Raw genomic sequence first — 27,287 nt, forward strand, 5'->3', positions numbered from 1 at the left:
TGGAGCAGGAAGACAATCGCTGGGAAGATGTGGAGTTCGGGTTCCATGCTGTCCTGATTCCTCGTGGGGTGTATGGAGGTGAGCGTTTTCCGTTTGAAATGGCTGTTTCCGCTGTGTTTTTATCGGAGGGGCTACCGCCCCGGAAAAGGTGGCGGGTTGGTGTGTTGTGATAGGGTGGGCGGTACATTGTCTCCCGCCTGTCTGTTGGCGGTGACCGCCGCGCTGTTTGTTTGTCCCGCCGTAGCGGGTGGTGTGTTGATGTGGCGGTCTCTGTTGGTGGTTTCCGCCTGGGTCGGAATTCCATTTTTTTTACCGCCAGCCTGTTGGCAGTTTAGCCGCATGTTTATCACCGACCGCCAGGGTTGGAATGACCACCACAGTCTCTCAGCTTGGTTAAAGCCATTTGAAGCAGTTGCATGTGACTTGAGCGGAAGATATTATAAGAAAGTTTTAATATTTGTGCTCATTTTGATAAGAAATAGCACCAAAACAACAAGAATCCAATCAGTAAAAGTGGAATTATGGATGACAATCTTAACTTTAAGAGCCTAAGGAGTCTCTGCATTGATAGAGGTTTAGTGGTAGGAAAGAACCCTTCTAGAGAGTTACTGTCTAATATGCTTATTGAAAATGATAAGGCCCGGCGTGGCACCTCATTGGAAAAGTTGATAGATAGCTCACACTCTGACTCAGGGGAGCCCCTTGAGGGAGTGTTGCAGGGTTCCCTTCCTAATATGCCCCTTAGCAGACCACCTAGCAATGCTGGTAGTACTAGAAGCTCCCATCACAGTAGGGATGTTAGGGACAGGTCTCCCTCTGCTCATTCAAATCTTTCTTCTGTGTCAAAACATTCCCAACCCACCCACCCTGATGACAAGATGTTAGAAAGGGAACTCAATAAGTTGAGAGTGGAAGAGACCAGGCTGCAGCTTAAACAGCAACAGCTGGCTCTAGACAGGGAATCCCTAGACTTAGAAAAAGAGAGACAGAGGTTGGGGTTTGAACCCCATGGTGGCAGCAGCAGTATTCCTTATAGTAATCCTGTTAGAGAGCATGATTCCAGGAATCTGCACAAGATAGTTCCCCCTTACAAGGAGGGGGATGACATTAACAAGTGGTTTGCTGCACTTGAGAGGGTCTGTATGGTACAGGGGTCCCTCAAAGGCAGTGGGCTGCTATCCTATGGCTATCTTTCAGTGGAAAGGGTAGGGATAGGCTCCTTACTGTGAAGGAAAGTAATGCCAATAATTTTACAGTTTTGAAGAATGCACTCTTGGATGGATTTGGCTTAACCACTGAACAATACAGGATTAAGTTCAGAGAAACCAGAAAATAGTCCTCACAAGACTGGGTGGACTTTGTTGACTATTCAGTGAAGGCCTTGGAGGGGTGGTTACATGGCAGTAAAGTTTCTGACTATGAAAGCCTGTACAATCTAATCCTGAGAGAGCATATTCTGAATAACTGTGTGTCTGATTTGTTACACCAATATCAGATCGGACCTCTCCCCAAGAATTGGGAAAGAAGGCAGACAAATGGGTCAGAACAAGAGTGAACAGAAAAGTTCATACAGGGGGTGACAAGGATGGCAAGAAGAAGGATGGTAAGTCTTCAGGCAAGGGTGGGGACAAATCTAAAAATGAGTCTTCATCAGGCCCACAAAAACACTCTGGTGGTGGTGGTGGGTCCATATCCTCTTCTAATCAAGTAAAGAAACCATGGTGCTATTTATGTAAAGTAAAAGGCCATTGGACAACTGATGCCAGTTGTCCAAAGAAAAGCACCAAGCCTCCCACTACCACAACCCCCACTGCAACCTCTAGTGCCCCTAGTAATAGCAGTGGTGGTGGGAGCAAACCTACTAATAGCCAATCCAAGGGAGTAGCTGGGCTCACTTTTGGTAATTTAGTTGGGGTTGGTCTTGTTAGGGAGACCACAGAGGCTGTGCTAGTCTCTGAAGGTGCCATTGATTTGGCCACCTTAGTTGCTTGTCCCCTTAATATGGATAAGTACAAGCAACTTCCCCTAATAAATGGTGTCGAGGTACAGACCTACAGGGACACAGGTGCCAGTGTTACCATGGTAATAGAGAAACTGGTACACCCTGAACAACACCTACTTGGTCACCAGTACCAAGTGACAGACGCTCATAACAACACTCTTAGCCACCCCATGGCTGTTGTGAATCTCAACTGGTGGGGAATTACTGGTCCAAAGAAAGTTGTGGTTGCCTCAGATTTACCTGTAGACTGTCTACTAGGTAATGATTTAGAGACATCAACTTGGGCAGAAGTGGAGTAGGAGGCTCATGCAGCAATGCTGGGCATTCCTGGGCATATTTCTGCTTTGACAAGGGCTCAGGCCAAAAAGCAAAAAGGACAGGGTGACTTGGATCCTGGAACAATGGACCAAGTGCTCCCTAAAGCTAGGGTTAGTAAGGGTAAATCCCTACCCACTATCCCTCCCTCTACAGATGATTCAACTTCTGAGGAAGAAGAATTTCCACCCTGTGCAGAACCTTCACCAGAGGAGCTGGCAGCAGACACTGCTGAGCTGTTGGGTGGAGGGGGGCCTGCCAGGGAGGAGCTGAGTGTGGCACAGCAAACCTGTCCCACATTAGAGTGTCTCAGATAGCAAGCTGTCAAACAGCAAAATGGGGATATCAGTGACTCACATAGAGTTTACTGGGAGGACAACCTCTTGTACACAGAGGCAAGGGACCCAAAACCTGGAGCAGCCAGGAGATTGGTCATTCCCCTGCAGTACAGAGAGTTCCTCCTAACTCTGGCACACGGCATTCCCTTGGCTGGACATTTGGGTCAGGTTAAAACATGGGAAAGCTCCACCTGGGATGATCACCTGGTCCACCTGTGGAAAGTTTTGGAGGCCATTATTATTCCTTTGAGAGTTTTATTAAACCTCTCAACCAGTCCATTTTTTTGAGGATGATAGGGTGTGGTGAACTTGTATGATACACCATATTCCTTCCACATGGCCTTCAAGTATGCAGACATAAAGTTGCTACCCCTGTCTGATACCACCTCTTTTGGGAAACCCACCCTGGAAAAGATTCCCAGGAGGGCTTTTGCCACTGCAGGAGCTGTAGTGGTCCTTAGAGGAATTGCTTCAGAATATCTTGTGGGATGGTCCACTACCACCAAGATAAACCTATTGCCTGAAGCAGTAGGAGGGTCAAGGGGGCCAACTATGTCAACCCCTACCCTTTCAAAGGGAACCCCAACCACAGGCAGTGGAATAAGGGAAGCCTTTGGGGTGCCACCAGTCTTGCCACTGGCTTGGTAGGTCACGCAGGACTTACAAAAGTCTTTTGTGTCCTCTGACATCCTAGGCCAGTGAAACAAGGGAACAAGCATGTCCCAAGTTTTCATTTGTCCCAAATGTCCAGCCAAGTGAATGTCGTGGGCTAGAGTTAGGAGGAACTCTCTGTATTGCAAGGGAATGACCAATCTCCTGGCTGCTCCAGGCTTAGGGTCCCTTGCCTCAGTATACAAGAGGTTGTCCTCCCAGTAAACTCTGTGAGAGTCACTGACATCCCTATTTTGCTGTATGACAGCTTGCTGTCTTAGACCCTCTAGTGTGGGACAGGTCTGCTGTGCCACACTCAGCTCCTCCCTGGCAGGTCCCCCTCCACTCAAAAGCTCAGCAGTGTCTGCTTCCAGCTCCTCTGGTGTAGGTTCTGCACAGGGTGGAAATTCTTCTTCCTCAGAAGTTGAATCCACTATAGAGGGAGGGATAGTAGGTAGTGATTTACCTTTACTAACCCTAGCTTTAGGGAGCACTTGGTCCATTGTTCCAGGATCCAAGTCACCCTGTCCTTTTTGCTTTTTGGCCTGAGCCCTTGTCAAAGCAAAAATATGCCCAGGAATGCCCAGCATTGCTGCATGAGCCTCCAACTCCACTTCTGCCCAAGCTGATGTCTCTAAATCGTTCCCTAGTAGACAGTCTACAGGTAAATCTGAGGTAACCATAACTTTCTTTGGACCAGTAACCCCCCCAGTTGAGATTCACAACAGCCATGGGGTGGCTAAGAGTGTTGTTATGAGCATCAGTCACTTGGTACTGGTGACCAAGTAGGTGTTGTTCAGGGTGGACCAGTTTCTCTATTACCATGGTAACACTGGCACCTGTGTCCCTGTAGGCCTGAATCTCAACACCATTTATTAGGGGAAGTTGCTTGTACTTATCCATATTAAGGGGACAAGCAACCAAGGTGGCCAAATCAATGGCACCTTCATAGACTAACACAGCCTCTGTGGTCTCCCTAACAAGACCAACCCCAACTAAATTACCAAAAGTGAGCCCAGCTACTCCCTTGGTTTGGCTATTAGTAGGTTTGCTTCCACCACCACTGCTATTACTAGGGGCACTAGGTGTAGCAGTAGGGGTTGTGGTAGTGGGAGGCTTGGTGCTTTTCTTTGGACAACTGGGATCAGTTGTCCAATGGCCTTTTATTTTACATAAATAGCACCATGGTTTCTTTACTTGATTAGAAGAGGATTTGGGCCCACCACCCCCACCAGAGTGTTTTTGTGGGCCTGATGAAGACTAATTTTTAGTTTTGTCCCCACCCTTGTCTGAAGACTTACCATCCTTCTTCTTGCCATCCTTGTCACCCCCTGTATGAACTTTTCTGTTCACTCTTGTTCTGACCCATTTGTCTGCCTTCTTTCCCAATTCTTGGGGAGAGGTCAGATCTGAGTCCACTAGATACTGGTGCAACAAATCAGACACACAATTATTAAGAATATGCTCTCTCAGGATTAAGTCATACAGGCTTTCATAGTCAGAAACTTTACTGCCATGTAACCACCCCTCCAAGGCCTTCAGTGAATGGTCAACAAAGTCTACCCAGTCTTGTGAAGACTCCTTTTTGGTTTCTCTGAACTTGATCCTGTACTGTTCAGTGGTTACGCCATAACCATCTAGGAGTGCATTCTTAAGAACTGTAAAATTATTGGCATCACTTTCCTTCACAGTAAGGAGCCTATCCCTACCCTTTCCGCTGAAAGATAGCCATAGGATAGCAACCCACTGCCTTTGAGGGACCCCTTGTGCAACATAGGCCCTCTCAAGTGCAGCAAACCACTTGTTAATGTCATCCCCCTCCTTGTAAGGGGGAACTATCTTGTGCAGATTCCTAGAATCATGCTCTTTTACAGGATTACTATCTGTAATACTGCTGCTGCCACCATGGGGTCCAAACCCCAACCTCTGTCTTTCTTTTTCTAAGTCAAATGCTTCCCTGTCTAGATCCAGCTGTTGCTTTTTCAGCTTCAGCCTGGACTCTTCCACTCGCAATCTATTGAGTTCCCTTTCTAACACTCTGTCTTCAGGGTGGGTGGGTTGGGCATGCTTTGACACAGAAGAATGGTGTGAATGAACAGAGGGAGACCTGTCCCTAACAGATTGCACTCTAACAACCTGGCCTAAAGGAGTAATCACCCTACTGTGATGTGAACTCACATCAGTACCAGCCCTGCTAGGTGGCCTGCTAAGGGTCAGGTTGGAAAGGTTCCCTTCTAACACTTTTACTGGGGGTGCCCCAGAATCAGAGTGTGAACCATCAGCTAATCTCTCACCAGATGTGCCAGCTATGGTCTTATCATGTTCAATGAGCATATTAACTAACAGTTCTCTAGAGGGATTCTTCCCTACCCCTAAACCTCTATCAATACAGAAACTCCTTGCACTTTTCCAGCTAAGGTGGTCATAAGTAGTGCTGGTCAGATCTAGAGTTTGACCTGTTCCAGACATGATAGAAAACGTTTTAAGGGACAGAAAAAGAAAGAAAAAGTTTCAGAACTTTTTAAGGAACAGAAAAAAACGTTTTCAACTTTTAAGAACTTTTTTAAAGTTTTAGAGGTACTTTTCAGCACTTAGCAAAAGAGTAAGAGAAGAAAAGCAAAACTTTTTGGTTAGGTGTACATACACTGAACTTGTTTTGTATATTTTTTTCTTATGAAAAGTACAAAATGACAAAGTGGTAAGTAGTTGCAAGTACTTATCCCCCCGCTGCACAACCAATGTAGGAGGCTGGCCTGGTTTGTAGTGGTACCAAGGGGCACCAGGTCCAGTTATTCCTTATTAGTGTAGAAGAGGTGTCTAGCAGCTTAGGCTGATAGAAAAGGGTAGCTTAGCAGAGCAGCTTAGGCTGAACTAGGAGACGTGTAAAGCTCCTACTATACCACTGGTGTCATATGCGCAATATCATAAGAAAACACAATACACAGATATACTAAAAATAAAGGTACTTTATTTTTATGACAATATGCCAAAAGTATCTCAGTGAGTACCCTCAGTATGAGGATAGCAAATATACACAAGATATATGTACACAATACCAAAAATATGCAGTAATAGCAATAGAAAGCAATGCAAGCAATGTACAGTCACAATAGATTGCAATGAGAGCACATAGGTATAGGGGCAACACAAACCATATACTCCAAAAGTGGAATGCGAATCACGAATGGACCCCAAACCTATGTGAGCTTGTAGAGGGACGCTGGGACTGTAAGAAAACAGCGAGGGTTAGAAAAATAGCCCACCCCAAGACCCTGAAAAGTGGGTGCAAAGTGCACCTAAGTTCCCCTGAGAGCACAGAAGTCGTGATAGGGGAATTCTGCCAGGCAGACCAACACCAGCAATGCAACAACGATGGATTTCCAGACGAGAGTACCTGTGGAACAAGGGGACCAAGTCCAAGAGTCACACTCAAGTCGGGAGTGGGCAGATGCCCAGGAAATGCCAGCTGAGGTTGCAAAGAAGCTGCAACCGGATGGTAGAAGCTGTGGATTCTGCAAGAACGAAGAAGACTAGGAACTTCCCGTTTGGAGGATGAATGTCCCACGTCGTGAAGAAGCTTGCAGATGTGTTTCTGTGCAGAAAGACCACAAACAAGCCTTGCTAGCTGCAAGGGTCACGGTTAGGGTTTTTGGATACTGCTGTGGCCCAGGAGGGACCAGGATGTCGCCAATTGCGTGAGGAGACAGAGGAGGCGTCCAGCAAGACAAAGAGCCCACTCAGAAGCAAGCAGCACCCGCAGAAGTGCTGGAACAGGCACTACGAAGAAGAGTGAACCGGAGCTCACTTGAAGTCACAAAAGAAGGTCCCACGACGCCGGAGGACAACTCAGGAGGTCGTGCACTGCAGGTTAGAGTGTCGGGGACCCAGACTTGGCTGTGCACAAAGGAAATCCTGGAAGAGTGCACAGGAGCCGGAGCAGCTGCAAATCACGCGGTACCCAGAAATGCAGTCTAGCGTGGGGAGGCAAGGACTTACCTCCACCAAACTTGGACTGAAGAATCACTGGACTGTGGGAGTCACTTGGACAGAGTTGCTGAGTTCCTGGGACCACGCTCGTCGTGCTGAGAGGGGACCCAGAGGACCGGTGTTGCAGTCTTTTGGTGCCTGCGGTTGCAGGGGGAAGATTCCGTCGACCCACAGGAGATTTCTTCGGAGCTTCTAGTGCAGAGAGGAGGCAGACTACCCCCACAGCATGCACCACCAGTAAAACAGTCAAGAAGGCGGCCGGATCAGTGATACAAGGTTGCAGTAGTCGTCTTTGCTACTTTGTTGCGGTTTTGCAGGCGTCCAGAGCAGTCAGCGGTCGATTCCTTGGCAGAAGGTGAAGAGAGAGATGCAGAGGAACTCTGATGAGATCTTGCATTTGTTATCTAAAGAATTCCCCAAAGCAGAGACCCTAAATAGCCAGAAAAGGAGGTTTGGCTACTTAGGAAGGAGAATAGGCTAGCAACACAGGTAAGAGCCTATCAGGAGGAGTCTCTGACGTCACCTGCTGGCCCTGGCCACTCAGAGCAGTCCAGTGTGCCAGCAGCACCTCTGTTTCCAAGATGGCAGAGGTCTGGAGCACACTGGAGGAGCTCTGGGCACCTCCCAGGGGAGGTGCAGGTCCGGGGAGTGGTCACTCCCCTTTCCTTTGTCCAGTTTCACGCCAGAGCAGGGCTGGGGGATCCCTGAACCGGTGTAGACTAGCTAATGCACAGATGGGCACCATCTGTGCCCATCAAAGCATTTCCAGAGGCTGGGGGAGGCTACTCCTCCCCAGCCCTGACACCTTTTTCCAAAGGGAGAGGGTGTAACACCCTCTCTATGAGGAAGTCCTTTGTTCTGCCTTCCTGGGCCAGGCCTGGCTGGACCCCAGGAGGGCAGAAACCTGTCTGAGGGGTTGGCAGCAGCAGCTGCAGTGAAACCCCGGGAAAGGTAGTTTGGCAGTACCCGGGTCTGTGCTAGAGACTCAGGGGATCATGGAATTGTCTCCCCAATATCAGAATGGCATTGGGGTGACAATTCCATGATCTTAGACATGTTACATGGCCATGTTTGGAGTTACCATTGTGACGCTATACATAGGTAGTGACCTATGTATAGTGCACGCGTGTAATGGTGTCCCCGCACTCACAAAGTCCAGGGAATTTGCCCTGAACGATGTGGGGGCACCTTGGCTAGTGCCAGGGTGCCCACACACTAAGTAACTTAGCACCCAACCTTTACCAGGTGAAGGTTAGACATATAGGTGACTTATAAGTTACTTAAGTGCAGTGGTAAATCACTGTGAAATAACGTGGACGTTATTTCACTCAGGCTGCAGTGGCAGGCCTGTGTAAGAATTGTCAGAGCTCCGTATGGGTGGCAAAAGAAATGCTGCAGCCCATAGGGATCTCCTGGAACCCCAATACCCTGGGTACCTCAGTACCATATACTAGGGAATTATAAGGGTGTTCCAGTATGCCAATGTGAATTGGTAAAATTGCTCACTAGCCTGTTAGTGACAATTTGTAAAGAAGAGAGAACATACCCACTGAGGTTCTGGTTAGCAAAGCGTCAGTGAGACAGGTAAGCATCACACAGGGAACACATACATATAGGCCACAAACTTATGAGCACTGGGGTCCTGGCTAGCAGGGTCCCAATGACACATAACAAACATACTGAAAACATACGGTTTTTACTATGAGCACTGGGCCCTGGCTAGTAGAATTCCAGTGAGACAGTGAAAACACCCTGACATATACTCACATACAGGCCAAAAGTGGGGGTAACAAGGCTAGAAAGAGGGTATTTTCTCACACAACCTCCCCCCAAATGAAGGACAATAAGGCTAACCTTGGCCAGTTGAGACTTTATTGTCTAAGTGGTGATAAGTGGAGAGTAGCTCTGCAATAGACTGGTTACTCCCTTTATCATCCACTATATGGTTACTTCCCTGTGGGGATGTAAACCACCCTGTTTGAAGTTTTTTAGCTAAGCAACATTGTGAAGATACATTTTCAGAGTTTCTATCAGTAATTTTTAGTTTAGAGCAGTGGGAATTGTCCACTGGACCTATTTCTAGTGATGAGAATGCCAGACAGGGATGCTGTCTCAGTAAAGCCATAGCTGGGCAAAAACGTTGTCCATATGGCTGGAAGAGAGAACAGGGATGCTGTTTCCCTTGAGTTGGAGCAGGGCAGGGATGCTGTCCTATGAGCTCCACACTAGGGCAGGGCTGCTGTCCTAAGTGTTGTGAGGCAGTGCAGGGTTTCTGCACTAAAGTTTCTCTGGGAGGGTTGGAGGAATGTTCCATATTAACTGAAATGGTGCTCTTTTTCTCACCAATATTAGTTATCCCACAGAGAGGCACTTCCACCTCAGGGAGTACAGCTATGCCAGCTGATGATTCCCTTGGAACAGGTGCCACCCCAGGAGAGGTTTCTCCCACCACAGGAATGGTATCCTGAATGGCAGGGTGGGTAGGGGATACTGTGATACCCTTTTTACCTGTTGTTGGAGAGGGATCCTGAGTTTTCAGGCCTTTTTCTCTCCTTTGCTTTTTCATTTCAGTAGAAATGAGAAGGAACAATTCCTCAGGGATACCCAGCATGGCTGCATGGGTATAAAACTTTACCTCAGCCCAACCTGAGGTCTTTACGTCATTACCTAAGAGACAGTCTACAGGTAAGCTAAGTGATACTACCACCTGCTTAGGGCAAGTAACTCCACCCCAACTAAGCTGAACTATAGCTAAGGGAAGAAACTTAGTGGAGTTATGGACATTAATAATTTTATACGGTTGTCCAATGATGCGTTGTTCAGGAGCCACTAGGTTTTCAGTCACCAAAGTGATACCTGCACCTGTGTCCCTGTAGGCCTGGTTCCTCAACACCATTTATTGAAACTGTCTGCCTGTACTTATCCATTGTAAGGGGACAAGCAGCCAGTGTGGCAAGGCCAATGCCACTAGGTGTGACCGAAACTGTCTTGGGACTGACTACCCCAGTTTCTATGATGGACCCATAAGTGAACCCAACTACACCCTTAGTTTGACTGTTGCCAGCAGTCCCACCACTATTACCACTACTGATAGGGGCACTAGAGCTTGATGTATTAGTGGTGGTAGGCTCAGGGGGTTTACCTGGACAGGACTTATCCCCTGGCCTATGGCCTTTATTTTTACACACAAAGCACCAAGGCTTTTTAATGTGTGTATGTTGTGAAGAAGAGGAAGAATTTGTTTTATCCCCACCCCCTGAAGAGTGTTTAGGATTTGAAGAAGGATCTTTGGTTTTACCCTTATCCCCGTGCTTATCCTGAGATTTCTCACCATCTTTCTTCTTGCCATCCTTGTCACCCCCTGTGTGAACTTTTCTGTTCACTCTTGTTCTGACCCATTTGTCTGCCTTCTTTCCCAATTCTTGGGGAGAGGTCAGATCTGAGTCCACTAGATATTGGTGTAACAAACCAGACACACAGTTATTCAGAATATGCTCTCTCAGGATTAGATTGAACAGGCTTTCATAGTCAGAAACTTTACTGCCATGTAACCACCCCTCCAAGGCCTTCACTGAATGGTCAACAAAGTCTACCCAGTCTTGTGAAGACTCTTTTCTGGTTTCTCTGAACTTAATCCTGTATTGTTCAGTGGTTAAGCCAAATCCATCCAAGAGTGCATTCTTCAAAACTGTAAAATTATTGTCATAATTTTCCTTCACAGTAAGGAGCCTATCCCTACCCTTTCCACTGAAAGATAGCCATAGGATAGCAGTCCACTGCCTTTGAGGGACCCCCTGTACCATACAGGCCCTCTCAAGTGCAGCAAACCACTTGTTAATGTCATCCCCCTCCTTGTAAGGGGGAACTATCTTATGCAGATTCCTAGAATCATGCTCTCTCACAGGATTGCTATCTGGAATACTGTTGCTGCCACAATGGGGTCCAAACCCCAACCTCTGTCTCTCTTTTTTTAAGTCTAGGGATTCCCCGTCTAGAGCCAGCTGTTGCTGTTTAAGCTTCAGTCTGGACTCTTCCACTCTCAACTTATTGAGTTCTCTATCAGTGCAGAGACTCCTTAGGCTGTTAAAGGTAAGGTGGTCATAAGTAGTATTGACCAAATGAAGAGGAATTCCTACACCAGATATGATAGAAAAAGGTTTAGAGACAGATAAAGGATAGAAAAAGTTTTAGGACTTTTTAAAGAACAGAAAAAAAAACTTTTTCAACTTTTTGGAACTTTTTGAAAGTTTAAGGGTACTTTTCAGCACTTAGCAGATAGTGTAAGAGAAGAAAAGCAAAACTTTTTGGTTAGGTGTACATACACTGAACTTGTTTTGGATATTATTCTCTTATGAAAAGTACACAATGACAAAGTGGTAAGTAGTTGCAAGTACTTATCCCACCGCTGCCACCAATGTAGGAGGCTGGCCTGGCTTGTAGTGGGTACCAAGGGGTACTTACACTTTGTACCAGGTCCAGTTATCCCTTATTAGTGTAGAAGAGGTGTTTCTAGCAGTTTAGGCTGATAGAAGGTAGCTATAGCAGAGCAGCTTAGGCTGAACTAGGAGACATGCAAAGCTCCTACTATACCACTGGTGTCATATGCACAATATCATAAGAAAACACAATACACAGATATACTAAAAATAAAGGTACTTTATTTTTATGACAATATGCCAAAAATATCTCAGTGAGTACCCTCAGTATGAGGATGCCAAATATACACAAGATATATGTACACAATACCAAAAATATGCAGTAATAGCAAAAGGAAGTAATGCAAGCAATGTAAAGTTACAGTAGATTGCAATAGGAGCACATAGGTATAGGGGCAACACAAACCATATACTCCAAAAGTGGAATGCGAACCACGGATGGACCCCAAACCTATGTGAGCTTGTAGAGGGTCGCTGGGACTGTAAGAAAACAGTGAGGGTTAGAAAAATAGCCCACTCCAAGACCCTGAAAAGTAGGTGTAAAGTGCACCTATAACCCCCAGAGAGCACAGAAGTTGTGATAGGGGGTTTCTGCAAGGAAGACCAACACCAGCAAAGCAACCAAAGTGGATTTCCGGACCTGAGTACCTGTGGAACAAGGGGACCAAGTCCATGAGTCGCGACAATGTCGAGAGTGGGCAGATGCCCAGGAAATGCCAGCTGAGGGTGCAAAGAAGCTGCCACTGGATGGTAGAAGCTGTGGATTCTGCAAGAACGAAGCGGGATGGAAGCTTCCCCTTTGGAGGATGGATGTCCCACGTCGTGAAGAAGCTTGCAGAGGTGTTCCCACGCAGAAAGACCGCAAACAAGCCTTATTAGCTGCAAGGGTCGCGGTTAGGGTTTTTGGATGCTGCTGTGGCCCAGGAGGGACCAGGATGTCGCCACTTGGATGAGGAGACAGAGGGGGCGCCCAGCAAGTCAGGGAGCCCTCACAGAAGGAGGCAGCACCCGCAGAAGTACCGGAACAGGCACTAAGAAGAGGAGTGAACCGAAGTCCACCCGAAGACACAAAAGGGAGTCCCACGACGCCGGAGAACAACTCAGAAGGTTGTGCACTGCAGGTTAGAGTGTCGGGGACCCAGGCTTGTCTGTGCATGAAGGAAATCCTGGAAGAGTGTACAGGAGCCGGAGCAGCTGCAAATCATGCGGTACCCACCAATGCAGTCTAGCGTGTGGTGGCAAGGACTTACCTCCACCAAACTTGGACTGAAGAGTCACTGGACTGTGGGAGTCACTTGGACAGAGTTGCTGAGTTCCAGGGACCATGCTCGTTGTGCTTAGAGGGGACCCAGAGGACCGATGATGCAGTCTTTTGTTGCCTGCGGTTGCAGGGGGAAGATTCCGTCGTCCCACAGGAGATTTCTTCAGAGCTCCTTGTGCAGAAAGGAGGCAGGCTACACCCACAGCATGCACCACCAGCAAACAGGTGAGAAAGCGGCAGGATCAGCGATACAAGGTTGCAGTAGTCGTCTTTGCTACTTTGTTGCGGTTTTGCAGGCGTCCTGAGCAGTCAGCGGTCGATCCTTTGGCAGAAGGTGAAGAGAGTGATGCAGAGGAACTCTGATGAGCTCTTACATTCGGTATCTGAAGAATTCCCCAAAGCAGAGACCCTAAATAGCCAGAAAAGGAGGTTTGGCTACCTAGGAAGGAGGATAGGCTAGTAACACAGGTAAGAGCCTATCAGAAGGAGTCTCTGACGTCACCTGATGGCACTGGCCACTCAGAGCAGTCCAGTGTGCCAGCAATACCTCTGTTTCCAAGATGGCAGAGGTCTGGAGCACACTGGAGGAGCTCTGGGCACCTCCCCTGGGAGGTGCAGGTCAGGGGAGTGGTCACTCCCCTTTCCTTTGTCCAGTTTCGCGCCAGAGCAGGGCTGGGGGATCCCTGAACCGGTGTAGACTGGCTTATGCAGAGATGGGCACCATCTGTGCCCATCAAAGCATTTCCAGAGGCTGGGGGAGGCTACTCCTCCCCAGCCCTGACACCTTTTTCCAAAGGGAGAGGGTGTAACACCCTCTCTCTGAGGAAGTCCTTTGTTCTGCCTTCCTGGGCCAGGCCTGGCTGGACCCCAGGAGGGCAGAAACCTGTCTGAGGGGTTGGCAGCAGCAGCAGCTGCAGTGAAACCTGGGGAAAGGCAGTTTGGCAGTACCCAGGTCTGTGCTAGAGACTCGGGGGATCATGGAATTGTCTCCCCAATGCCAGAATGGCATTGGGGTGACAATTCCATGATCTTAGACATGTTACATGGCCATGTTCGGAGTTACCATTGTGACGCTATACATAGGTAGTGACCTATGTATAGTGCACGCGTGTAATGGTGTCCCCGCACTCACAAAGTCCGGGGAATTTGCCATGAACGGTGTGGGGTCACCTTGGCTAGTGCCAGGGTGCCCACACACTAAGTAACTTAGCACCCAACCTTCACCAGGTGAAGGTTAGACATATAGGTGACTTATAAGTTACTCAAGTGCAGTGGCAAATGGCTGTGAAATAACGTGGACGTTATTTCACTCAGGCTGCAGTGGCAGGCCTGTGTAAGAATTGTCAGAGCTCCCCATGGGTGGCAAAAGAAATGCTGCAGCCCATAGGGATCTCCTGTAACCCCAATACCCTGGGTACCTCAGTACCATATACTAGAGAATTATAAGGGTGTTCCAGTATGCCAAGGTGAATTGGTAAAATTGGTCACTAGCCTGTTAGTGACAATTTGGAAAGAAGAGAGAGCATAACCACTGAGGTTCTGGTTAGCAGAGCCTCAGTGAGACAGTTAGGCATCACACAAGGAACCCATACAAATAGGCCACACACTTATGAGAACTGGGGTCCTGGCTAGCAGGGTCCCAGTGACACATAACAAACATACTGAAAACATAGGGTTTTCACTATGAGCACTGGGCCCTGGCTAGCAGGATACCAGTGAGACAGTGAAAACACCCTGACATATACTCACAAACAGGCCAAAAGTGGGAGTAACAAGGCTAGAAAGAGGCTACTTTCTCACACACCTCTTCTACACTAATAAGGGATAACTGGACCTGGTACAGAGTGTAAGTACCCCGTGGTACCCACTACAAGCCAGGCCAGCCTCCTACAGGCACCTAACAGTAACAGAAGCCAACATTGGCCAGATTGAAAAACCCACCCCTGACACATATACACACACCGTACACACCCACCAACAGCACTATAAAACACACCCCAACACACAACCCACAATCCTTTGCAATTACAAAAATACTGCTACACCTTTCTAGCAAAAGATTATACAAGAACTGCACACACAAACCACAGCCACCTATTCACCTTTCAACCATCACACACCACACACCATTCCCCAACACCTATCACACTCTGCACAACACACACACTACATCAGACACACAATAGGCATGCCCCTACAGAAAAAGCCCCGTTTCACAGATGAGGTGTTGAGTGTGATGGTAGAGGAAATCGTCAGGGTACAGCCACAGCTGTTCGGTGCACAGGTCCAGCAGATATCCATTGGCAGGAAGATAGAGCTATGGTGGAGGATCGTGGACAGGGTGAACTCCGTGGGAACAAATCCACGCACAAGGGATGGCATTCACAAGAGGTTGAACGACCTACAGGGGAAGCTGTGTGCAGTGGCCTCAAGGCACCAACTTGCCATCAAGAAGATTGGTGGTGGACCGATACCAGCTCCCCCACAGTTGATAGCATGGGAGGAGAAAGTCTTGGCAATCCTGCATCCTGAAGGCCTCAATGGAGTCACTGGAGGGCTGGATACTGGTAAGTCACCATTACTACCCTACCACCACTGATACCTGCATGGCATGCCATCCCCTCACCCTAACTCCCTTCACCCCACTCCAACCAATACAGTAAACCACCCCCATAACCACCCTCAATTGTGTACCCCTGCATGCCCTACCCACTGCAAGCACACCCCTCCCAGCTCTACATTCACACTCAACACTAATGCATGGGTAGCATGTAATACTACCAATCCCACAATCCACCATCATACACTAACCAAAGATGGGAGGCCAGCACTCAACCCGTGGGGAAAGCCAGAAATGCTGAATATGTGACAGACAATGACTGTAACAAATCTCTCACATTTCTACAGGCACCCCAGCCAATGTCAGCGACGAGCATGTGCCACGGCAACCCAGTCCTCCACCAGAAGATGTCCTCACTGATGACAGGAACTCTGGATGTCCCGATCTGGATGATGTCCCTGGACCATCTGGCACCACTGGTCAGTCAGCCTTCACATCCCTAACCCAGTTCACCATATGGCCCCCCCATCCGACTCTAACACTACAGTACCCACCAAACATCTGTCCCTAGGACACGTCGATCCCTTGAGTGCCCACCTGTCCAGGGACCCGAGTCGACACCACACAGGCAAGACAATGAAGGTCCTGGTGTAAGTGGAAGTGGGCACGCAGTTCAGGGGACACAGGCACAGGGGGCCAGGCCCAGTGGGAGGTTAGCTGTGCACCAGGGTGAGGCTTAACCCAGGGAACCGACTGCCCAGGAGGCACTCACACACGTCCTGGGGGCCTACCAACAATCCCAGGACAGGATAGGCCAGGTGATTAGCATCTTGCAGGAGAACCAGCGGCTGCACTGGGTACGCCACCAGGAAGTCAAGCAGCAGTTGCAGAGCTTAAATGCCAACATGGCCATCATTGCAGGGGTGCTGGGTGACATGATCAACATGATGCATGAGTACACAGCACACCAGCGGGCCCCTTCCACTAGCCAGTCTACTCACCAGCCAACAACATCTGCTGCAGCTAGTCGACAAGAGGACCTGCCATATCACTCACCGGTCCCAAGACCCAAACCACCGCCAGGAAATGAGCTCCTCCTAAATGTCACCCTTGCGTGCCACTGAGACACCTTGTTCACTTTGGACTGCCATTGTTCCTTTTCCTATGGCCCCATGGATACTGTGCCTGTGCAACATACCAACTGGGCCACTACACTGAAGTTTATGTCCACCATCACCCCACTCTATTGCACTATCCCATCCTTTTTGTCACTTCAATAAACACCCTTGAACGCAACTAAAGGTTCTGTGATTTATCATACAACAATATACAATGTCTGAAACTGCATTATCCTATGCAAATGCCCTGTAATGTGGAAATCCATCCAACAAAAGTGTGTAAGCAGTCTGTAGTCATCACATCAGTACAAAGTTGTGACCACCCCAACATCTGCAAAAAGGGAAAGCGTAAGTGACAGTCAATTAAGAAGTGAAGGTAGTGCTTGGCACAACACAGCAGCCACGCAGCACTTAACTGTAATGGAGTTATGAAGAGACGTACATTCTTACCTGGGTGTCAGTGGAAGTACTGCTGTGTCATATGTGTCCTATTGTCCACATCTCCTCCTCCTCACTGTCTTCACTGTCCTCTGCTGCCACAGGTGCATTGTCTCCCCCCCTCCTGCAGGTAGGGCACATGGCGTCTGAGTGCCAAATTGTACAGCATGCAACAAGCCACCACTATCTGGCAGACCTTCTTAGGGACATAGAATAGGGATCCACCAGTTACATGTATGCACCGGAAACTGGCTTTCAGTAGCCCAAATGTACGTTCAATAACCCTCCGTGTACGCCCATGTACTTCATTGTACTGAATTTCTGCCCCTGCCCTCGGATTCCTCACTGGTTTCAACAGCCAGGACAGGTTTGGGTAGCCGGAGTCACCTTGTAGTAGTAAGGGACACACATTACTCATGTACAATGGCACATAATACAACTTCAGGTGGCTGACAGTGACATACTTTGGGTGAAAACTCAAGCTCACCTATGAGCCACATGCTCTGCCTCTGTAGTCGTGCCATCACCTGGGGGACGCTGCTATTCCTCAACACATAGGCATCATGCACAGATCCAGGAAACTTGGCAGTGACGTGAGAGATATATTTATGAGCAAGGCACACCATCTAGACATTTATAGAGTGGTAACCCTTCCTATTCATGTAGACCTGTTCATTTGTTCTGGGGGGACCAAGGCAATATGGGTACCGTCAATGGCCCCAATCACATGTGGCATGTGTCCCATGGTGTAGAATCCAGCCTTCACATTGGGCAAGTCTTCACTCTGGGGTTATGAGATGTAGCTGCTCATGTGTTTTAGCAAGGCATTCAAAACTCTTCCAAGCTCATTCAAAAACATTGGCTGTGACAATCCTGGATACAAGCCCACAGTCACCTGGTAAGAACCACTTGCCAGGAATTGGAGCACTGACATTACCTGTACTGCAGGGCATATAGCTGTAGTCCTACTGATAGCAGGAATAAAATCTGGCTCCAATTGTTGACACAGTTCAGTAATTGTGGCCCTGTCCAGACGATAGGTCATAATGATGTGGCTTTCCTACAGTGTAGCCAAGTCCACTAGGTGTCCGTACGCCGGTGCTTGCCTCCTCCTCTGCAGTGGTAAGTATCTAGGTAAACCAAACAGGAGATGTGTATGACTACAGGTAGTATGGAGACACAATATCACCTTACACAGAACATGTATGTATGTATGTAGGAAAGTACCATCTTTCCTGGCATGTTACCCCCATTTTTCACTGTATATATGTTGTTTTAGTTGTATGTGTCACTGGGACCCTGGTAACCCAGGGCCCCAGTGCTCATAAGTGTGCCTGAATGTGTTACCTGTGTAGTGACTAACTGTCTCACTGAGGCTCTGCTAATCAGAACCTCAGTGGTTATGCTCTCTCATTTCTTTCCAAATTGTCACTAACAGGCTAATGACCAATTTTACCAATTTACATTGGCTTACTGGAACACCCTTATAATTCCCTAGTATATGGTACTGAGGTACCCAGGGTATTGGGGTTCCAGGAGATCCCTATGGGCTGCAGCCTTTCTTTTGCCACCCATAGGGAGCTCTGACAATTCTTACACAGGCCTGCCACTGCAGCCTGAGTGAAATAACGTCCACGTTATTTCACAGCCATTTTACACTGCACTTAAGTAACTTATAAGTCACCTATATGTCTAACCTTTACCTGGTAAAGGTTAGGTGCAAAGTTACTTAGTGTGAGGGCACCCTGGCACTAGCCAAGGTGCCCCCACATTGTTCAGAACCAATTCCCTGAACTTTGTGAGTGCGGGGACACCATTACACGCGTGCACTACATATAGGTCACTACCTATATGTAGCTTCACAATGGTATCCCCGAATATGGCCATGTAACATGTCTATGATCATGGAATTGCCCCCTCTATGCCATCCTGGCATAGTTGGCACAATCCCATGATCCCAGTGGTCTGTAGCACAGACCCTGGTACTGCCAAACTGCCCTTCCTGGGGTTTCACTGCAGCTGCTGCTGCTGCCAACCCCTCAGACAGGCATCTGCCCTCCTGGGGTCCAGCCAGGCCTGGCCCAGGATGGCAGAACAAAGAACTTCCTCTGAGAGAGGGTGTGACACCCTCTCCCTTTGGAAAATGGTGTGAAGGCAGGGGAGGAGTAGCCTCCCCCAGCCTCTGGAAATGCTTTCTTGGGCACAGATGTGCCCAATTCTGCATAAGCCAGTCTACACCGGTTCAGGGGACCCCTTAGCCCTGCTCTGGCGCGAAACTGGACAAAGGAAAGGGGAGTGACCACTCCCCTGACCTGCACCTCCCCTGGGAGGTGTCCAGAGCTCTTCCAGTGTGCTCCAGACCTCTGCCATATTGGAAACAGAGGTGCTGCTGGCACACTGGACTGCTCTGAGTGGCCAGTGCCACCAGGTGACGTTAGAGACTCCTTGTGATAGGCTCCTTCAGGTGTTGCTAGCCTATCCTCTCTCCTAAGTACCCAAACCCTCTTTTCTGGCTATTTAGGGTCTCTGTCTCTGGGGAAACTTTAGATAACGAATGCAAGAGCTCAGCCGAGTTCCTCTGCATCTCTCTCTTCACCTTCTGCCAAGGAATCGACTGCTGACCGCGCTGGAAGCCTGCAACACTGCAACAAAGTAGCAAAGACGACTACTGCAACTCTGTAACGCTGATCCTGCCGCCTTCTCGACTGTTTTCCTGGTGGTGCATGCTGTGGGGGTAGTCTGCCTCCTCTCTGCACTAGAAGCTCCGAAGAAATCTCCTGTGGGTCGACGGAATCTTCCCCCTGCAACCGCAGGCACCAAAAAGCTGCATTACCGGTCCCTTGGGTCTCCTCTCAGCACGACGAGCGAGGTCCCTCGAATCCAGCAACTCTGTCCAAGTGGCCCCCACAGTCCAGTGACTCTTCAGTCCAAGTTTGGTGGAGGTAAGTCCTTGCCTCACCTCGCTAGACTGCATTGCTGGGAACCGCGACTTTTGCAGCTACTCCGGCCTCCGTGCACTTCCGGCGGAAATCCTTTGTGCACAGTCCAGCCTGGGTCCACGGCACTCTAACCTGCATTGCACGACCTCCTAAGTTGTTCTCCGGCGACGTGGGACTTCTTTGTGCGACTTCGGGTGAGCACCGTTTCACGCATCCTCGTAGTGCCTGTTTCTGGCACTTCTCCGGGTGCTACCTGCTGCTCAGAGGGCTCCTTGTCTTGCTAGACGTCCCCTCTCTCTCCTGGTCCAATTTGAGACCTCCTGGTCCCTCCAGGGCCACAGCAGCGTCCAAAAACGCTAACCGCACGATTTGCAGCTAGCAAGGCTTGTTGGCGTTCTTTCGGCGGGAAAACACTTTTGCACGACTCTCCACTGCGAGAGGGATCCGTCCACCAAAGGGGAAGTCTCTAGCTCTTTTCGTTCCTGCAGAAACCTCAGCTTCTTCTGTCCAGTAGAAGCTTCTTTGCACCCGCAGCTGGCATTTCCTGGGCATCTGCCCATCTCCGACTTGCTTGTGACTTTTGGACTTGGTCCCCTTGTTCCACAGGTACCCTAGATTGGAAATCCACAGTTGTTGCATTGTTGGTTTGTGTCTTTCCTGCATTATTCCTCTAACACGACTTCTTTGTCCTTAGGGGAACTTTAGTGCACTTTGCACTCACTTTTCAGGGTCTTGGGGAGGGTTATTTTTCTAACTCTCACTATTTTCTAATAGTCCCAGCGACCCTCTACAAGGTCACATAGGGTTGGGGTCCATTCGTGGTTCGCATTCCACTTTTGGAGTATATGGTTTGTGTTGCCCCTATCCCTATGTTTCCCCATTGCATCCTATTGTAACTATACATTGTTTGCACTGTTTTCTAAGACTATACTGCATATTTTTGCTATTGTGTATATATATCTTGTGTATATTTCCTATCCTCTCACTGAGGGTACACTCTAAGATACTTTGGCATATTGTCATAAAAATAAAGTACCTTTATTTTTAGTATAACTGTGTATTGTGTTTTCTTATGATATTGTGCATATGACACTAGGTGGTACTTTAGTAGCTTCACACGTCTCCTAGTTCAGCCTAAGCTGCTCTGCTAAGCTACCATTATCTATCAGCCTAAGCTGCTAGACCCCCTATACACTAATAAGGGATAACTGGGCCTGGTACAAGGTGCAAGTACCCCTTGGTACTCACTACAAGCCAGTCCAGCCTCCTACACTGGGCATCTGGGACATATGAAAACTTGGGACAGACTTGTTCCTTTGTTTCATTGGCCTAGAATGTCTGAGGACACAAAAGATTTTTGTAAGTCCTGTGAAACCTGTCAAGCCAGTGGCAAGACAGGTGGCACTCCAAAGGCACCCCTTATTCCACTGCCTGTGGTTGGGGTTCCCTTTGAAAGGGTAGGGGTTGACATAGTTGGCCCCCTTGACCCTCCTACTGCTTCAGGCAATAGATTCATCTTGGTGGTAGTGGACCATGCCACAAGATATCCTGAAGCTATTCCTTTAAGGACCACTACAGCTCCTGCAGTGGCAAAGGCCCTCCTGGGAATATTTTCCAGGGTGGGCTTCCCAAAGGAAGTAGTATCAGACAGGGGAAGCAATTTCATGTCTGCATACTTAAAGGCCATGTGGAAGGAGTGTGGTGTAACTTACAAGTTCACTACACCCTATCATCCACAAACAAATGGACTGGTTGTAGGAAAGTACCATCTTGCCTGGCATGTTACCCCCATTTTTCACTGTATGTATGTTGTTTTAGTTGTATGTGTCACTGGGACCCTGGTAACCCAGGGCCCCAGTGCTCATAAGTGTGCCTGAATGTGTTACCTGAGTAGTGACTAACTGTCTCACTGAGGCTCTGCTAATCAGAACCTCAGTGGTTATGCTCTCTCATTTCTTTCCAAATTGTCACTAACAGGCTAGTGACCATTTTTACCAATTTACATTGGCTTACTGGAACACCCTTATAATTCCCTAGTATATGGTACTGAGGTACCCAGGGTATTGGGGTTCCAGGAGATCCCTATGGGCTGCAGCATTTCTTTTGCCACCCATAGGGAGCTCTGACAATTCTTACACAGGCCTGCCACTGCAGCCTGAGTGAAATAACGTCCACGTTATTTCACAGCCATTTTACACTGCACTTAAGTAACTTATAAGTCACCTATATGTCTAACCTTTACCTGGTAAAGGTTAGGTGCAAAGTTACTTAGTGTGAGGGCACCCTGGCACTAGCCAAGGTACCCCCACATTGTTCAAGGTCAATTCCCCGGACTTTGTGAGTGCGGGGACACCATTACACGCGTGCACTACATATAGGTCACTACCTATATGTAGCTTCACAATGGTAACTCCGAATAGGGCCATGTAACATGTCTATGATCATGGAATTGCCCCCTCTATACCATCCTGGCATAGTTGGCACAATCCCATGATCCCAGTGGTCTGTAGCACAGACCCTGGTACTGCCAAACTGCCCTTCCTGGGGTTTCACTGCAGCTGCTGCTGCTGCTGCCAACCCCTCAGACAGGCATCTGCCCTCCTGGGGTCCAGCCAGGCCTGGCCCAGGATGGCAGAACAAAGGACTTCCTCTGAGAGAGGGTGTTACACCCTCTCCCTTTGGAAAATGGTGTGAAGGCAGGGGAGGAGTAGCCTCCCCCAGCCTCTGGAAATGCTTTCTTGGGCACAGATGTGCCCAATTCTGCATAAGCCAGTCTACACCGGTTCAGGGGACCCCTTAGCCCTGCTCTGGCGCGAAACTGGACAAAGGAAAGGGGAGTGACCACTCCTCTGACCTGCACCTCCCCTGGGAGGTGTCCAGAGCTCCTCCAGTGTGCTCCAGACCTCTGCCATCTTGGAAACAGAGGTGCTGCTGGCACACTGGACTGCTCTGAGTGGCCAGTGCCACCAGGTGACGTCAGAGACTCCTTCTGATAGGCTCCTTCAGGTGTTGCTAGCCTATCCTCTCTCTTAGGTAGCCAAACCCTCTTTTCTGGCTATTTAGGGTCTCTGTCTCTGGGGAAACTTTAGATAACGAATGCAAGAGCTCATCCGAGTTCCTCTGCATCTCTCTCTTCACCTTCTGCCAAGGAATCGACTGCTGACCGCGCTGGAAGCCTGCAAAACTGCAACATAGTAGCAAAGACGACTACTGCAACTCTGTAACGCTGATCCTGCCGCCTTCTCGACTGTTTTCCTGGTGGTGCATGCTGTGGGGGTAGTCTGCCTCCTCTCTGCACTAGAAGCTCCGAAGAAATCTCCAGTGGGTCGACGGAATCTTCCCCCTGCAACCGCAGGCACCAAAAAGCTGCATTACCGGTCCCTTGGGTCTCCTCTCAGCACGACGAGTGAGGTCCCTCGAATCCAGCAACTCTGTCCAAGTGGCCCCCACAGTCCAGTGACTCTTCAGTCCAAGTTTGGTGGAGGTAAGTCCTTGCCTCACCTCGCTAGACTGCATTGCTGGGAACCGCAACTTTTGCAGCTACTCCGGCCTCCGTGCACTTTCGGCGGAAATCCTTTGTGCACAGTCCAGCCTTGGTCCACGGCACTCTAACCTGCATTGCACGACCTCCTAAGTTGTTCTCCGGCGACGTGGGACTCCTTTGTGTAACTTCGGGTGAGCACGTTTCACGCATCCTCGTAGTGCCTGTTTCTGGCACTTCTCCGGGTGCTACCTGCTGCTAAGAGGGCTCCTTGTCTTGCTCAACGTCCCCTCTACCTCCTATTCCAATTTGCGACCTCCTGGTCCCTCCTGGGCCACAGCAGCATCCAAAAACGCTAACTGCACGATTTGCAGCTAGCAAGGCTTGTTGGCGTTCTTTCGGCGGGAAAACACTTCTGCACGACTCTACCAGGCGAGAGGGATCCATCCTCCAAAGGGGAAGTCTCTAGCCCTTTGCGTTCCTGCAGAAACCGCAGCTTCTTCTGTCCAGTAGAAGCTTCTTTGCACCCGTAGATGGCATTTCCTGGGCATCTGCCCATCTCCGACGTGCTTGTGACTTTTGGACTTGGTCCCCTTGTTCCACAGGTACCCCAGATTGGAAATCCAGCATTGTTGCATTGTTGGTTTGTGTCTTTCCTGCATTATTCCTCTAACACGACTTCTTTATCCTTAGGGGAACATTAGTGCACTTTGCACTCACTTTTCAGGGTCTTGGGGAGGGTTATTTTTCTAACTCTCACTATTTTCTAATAGTCCCAGCGACCCTCTACACGGTCACATAGGTTTGGGGTCCATTCGTGGTTCGCATTCCACTTTTGGAGTATATGGTTTGTGTTGCCCCTATCCCTATGTTTCCCCATTGCATCCTATTGTAAATATACATTGTTTGCACTGTTTTCTAAGACTATACTGCATATTTTTGCTATTGTGTATATATATCTTGTGTATATTTCCTATCCTCTCACTGAGGGTACACTCTAAGATACTTTGGCATATTGTCATAAAAATAAAGTACCTTTATTTTTAGTATAACTGTGTATTGTGTTTTCTTATGATATTGTGCATATGACACCATGTGGTACTGTAGTAGCTTCACACGTCTCCTAGTTCAGCCTAAGCTGCTCTGCTAAGCTACCATTATCTATCAGCCTAAGCTGCTAGACACCCTATACACTAATAAGGGATAACTGGGCATGGTGCAAGGTGCAAGTACCCCTTGGTACTCACTACAAGCCAGTCCAGCCTCCTACATTGGTTGTGCAGCGGTGGGATAGGTGCTTTGAGACTACTTACCACTCTTGTCATTGTACTTTTCATAAGAGAAAAATATACAAAACAAGGTCAGTGTATATCCACATAGCCAAAAAGTTTTGCATTTCCTCTTTTCACTCTTTTCTAAGTGCTGAAAAGTACTTCTAACTTTCTAAAAAGTTCTAAAAAGTTTTAAAAGTTTTTTTCTCTGTCTTTCTAAAAGCTCTGACAAACTTTTTTCTCTTTTTCTATCACTTTAACTCTCTCTAAAAATGTCTGGCACAGGCCAAAATGTTGACCTGTCTAAGATTGCATATGACCACCTTAGCTGGAAAGGAGCAAGGAGTCTCTGTATAGAGAGAGGTTTGAGTGTAGGGAAGAATCCTTCCTTGGAATTGTTACTTAACATGCTTAGAGAACAAGATAAGGCTAAAAGTGCCCCATCTGTTGAAAATGTAGCTAATGGTTCCCAATCTGATCCAGGGACTCCCCCAGGAAAAGATTCAGGAAAGAAACTTCTCAGCCTGCCCATTACTAGACAGTCTAGCATAGTTGGTACAGAGGTTGAATCACACCATACTGATGGTGTGCACTCACATTATACTGTTAGCCAAGCTGTTAGGGTGCCCTCTGTAAGGGACAGGTCTCCTTCTGTCCATTCTCACCATACTTCTGTTTCAAGGCATGTCCCTTCCACCCACCCTGATGACAGATTGTTAGAAAGGGAGCTCAATAGATTGAGAGTGGAACAAACCAGACTGAAGCTCAAGAAGCAACAGCTGGATTTGGATAGACAGACTTTAGAAGTAGAGAAGGAGAGACAGACACTGGGTTTAGAAACCCATGGTGGCAGCAGCAGTATTCCCCATAGTCATCCTGCAAAAGAGCATGATTCCAGGAATCTGCACAAGATAGTTCCCCCTTATAAGGAGGGGGATGACATTAACAAGTGGTTTGCTGCACTTGAGAGGGCCTGTGCTGTACAGGATGTCCCTCAAAGGCAGTGGGCTGCTATCCTATGGCTATCATTTAGTGGAAAAGGTAGGGATAGGCTCCTTACTGTAAAAGAAAATGAAGCTAATGATTACAAAGTTCTTAAGAATGCACTCCTGGATGGTTATGGCTTAACCACTGAACAATACAGGATAAAGTTCAGAGAGACCAAAAAGGAGTCTTCACAAGACTGGGTTGATTTCATTGACCATTCAGTGAAGGCCTTGGAGGGGTGGTTACATGGCAGTAAAGTTACTGATTATGACAGCCTGTATAACTTGATCCTGAGAGAGCATATTCTTAATAATTGTGTGTCTGATTTGTTGCACCAGTACTTGGTGGACTCTGATCTGACCTCTCCCCAAGAATTGGGAAAGAAGGCAGACAAATGGGTCAGAACAAGGGTGAACAGAAAAGTTCATACAGGGGGTGACAAAGATGGCAACAAAAAGAAGGATGGTAAGTCTTCTGACAAGGGTGGGGACAAATCTAAAAATGAGTCTTCATCAGGCCCACAAAAACACTCTGGTGGGGGTGGTGGGTCCAAATCCTCCTTTAATCAAAACAAAGAAAAGAAACCATGGTGCTATTTATGTAAAGTAAAAGGCCATTGGACAACAGATCCCAGTTGTCCAAAGAAAAGCACCAAGCCTCCTACCACTCCAACCCCTACTGCTACCCCTAGTGTCCCTACTAATAGCAGTGGTGGTGGGAGCAAACCTACTAATAGCCAATCCAAGGGAGTAGCTGGGCTCACTACTGGTAACTTAGTTGGGGTTGGCCTTGCTAGGGAGGCCACAGAGGCTGTGTTAGTCTCTGAGGGGGCTATTGATTTAGCCACCTTAGTTGCTTGTCCCCTTAATATGGATAAGTACAAGCAGCTACCCCTAATAAATGGTGTTGAGGTTCAGGCCTACAGGGACACTGGAGCCAGTGTGACTATGGTCATAGAGAAACTGGTCCACCCTGAACAACACCTACTTGGTCACCAGTACCAAGTAACCGATGCTCACAACAACACACTTAGCCACCCCATGGCTGTTGTTAATCTCAACTGGGGGGGGGGGTTACTGGTCCAAAGAAAGTTGTGGTAGCCACAGATTTACCTGTAGATTGTCTATTAGGAAATGATTTGGAGACATCAGCTTGGTCAGATGTGGAGTTGGAGGCCCATGCAGCAATGCTGGGCATCCCAGGGCATATTTTTGCTTTGACAAGGGCTCAGGCCAAAAAGCAAAAAGGACAGGGAAGCTTGGATCCTGGAACAATGGACCAAGTGCTCCCTAAAGCTAGGGCTAGTAGAAGCAAACCAATTCCTACCATCCCTCCCTCTGCAGTGGATTCAACTTCTGAGGAAGAAGAATTCCCTCCCTGTGCAGAACCTACACCAGAGGAGCTGGAAGCAGACACTGTTGAGCTTTTGGGTGAAGGGGGGCCTGCCAGGGAGGAGCTGAGTGTGGCACAGCAAACCTGTCCCACATTAGAGGGTCTAAGACA

The sequence above is a fragment of the Pleurodeles waltl genome, chromosome 4_1, assembly GCF_031143425.1.
Source record: "Pleurodeles waltl isolate 20211129_DDA chromosome 4_1, aPleWal1.hap1.20221129, whole genome shotgun sequence".
NCBI classification, from domain to species: domain Eukaryota; kingdom Metazoa; phylum Chordata; class Amphibia; order Caudata; family Salamandridae; genus Pleurodeles; species Pleurodeles waltl.